The 942-nt window shown below is 39.7% G+C and overlaps 1 protein-coding gene across 1 annotated transcript in view; it reads left to right on the top strand.

The window, feature by feature from the left end:
- Nucleotides 1-942, top strand: part of LOC109470556 (GRIP and coiled-coil domain-containing protein 2-like) — a 4,312-nt gene that overhangs the window by 1,700 nt on the left and 1,670 nt on the right. The window lies entirely within an intron of this gene.

Here is a 942-nt window from a genome sequence, read left to right as displayed (position 1 = left end):
AAAAAAAATAAAAATAAAAACAGGTCTAGGCATCCTATTATAGGCTTAAATGCTATGAAATGAGCCATGAAGTCAACACACCAGGCTGGGTTAAAATTTAAACATTGAATTTTGAACTTTTAATCTAACCACTGCAATGATAGATGGGAAAACTGTAACAACTAGGAAGAAAAGGACTTTCCTCAACTGTTGAGGGCAAAACATGAGCATTTTTCAGTTGATTCAGAACCAGAATCATTTTTTTTTTTTTTTTGCAAATCAGAAAAAAACGAAGAGGCGAATCCGAGAACCAACAAATTAAATTGGTGTGGCCTTATTATGTTTACCAAAGGAAAATATTGTTTTTGCTCAGTTTCCTCTTCTTGTTCCGTTTTAAACACTGACCTCTGACCTGTTCAACCAGACTGTCTCTCACCATGGTAACTGGTGCTGGGCTATATCATGTTGCTAAACCACCAGGAATACAAATCTGGTATTCAATGGCGACTTTTACGACAATGTATTTATGAGTCGGCACTGTACTGAGTTCTTGAGTTCCGTCTAGCCTTGGCAGCGTATGTGCCATCCTCCGTAATTACCACCAGCTCTCCATTGTCACACCATGGTAAAGGCAGCTGCAGTTTAAAAACAGTTAGAATGTGCAAATTTACCTTTTTTTATAACAATGTGCTCTTGCTTTACTTGCCTTACTTGTCTTACTTCTTGATGTGTTTGTACCATATTCTATGCAACATCCTGCATTTCAGTCTGTGGATAGATTAGTCCAGTAACTGGTGTGTTACGCCGAGCGGCGGTTATACCAGCTTTACAGAAGTTGGTGTGTTACGCCGAAGGGCGGTTATACCGGCTATACAGATACAGAAGCTGGTGTGTTACACTGAAGGGCGGTTATACCGGCTATACAGATACAGAAGCTGGTGTGTTACACTGAAGGGTGGTTAT

Source organism: Branchiostoma belcheri, unplaced genomic scaffold, assembly GCF_001625305.1.
Source record: "Branchiostoma belcheri isolate BF01 breed outbred unplaced genomic scaffold, Haploidv18h27 scaffold23, whole genome shotgun sequence".
In the NCBI taxonomy this organism is placed as follows: Eukaryota; Metazoa; Chordata; class Leptocardii; order Amphioxiformes; family Branchiostomatidae; genus Branchiostoma; species Branchiostoma belcheri.
The sequence above is the reverse complement of the archived record's forward strand: the minus strand, read 5'-3'. Positions and strand labels throughout refer to the sequence as shown.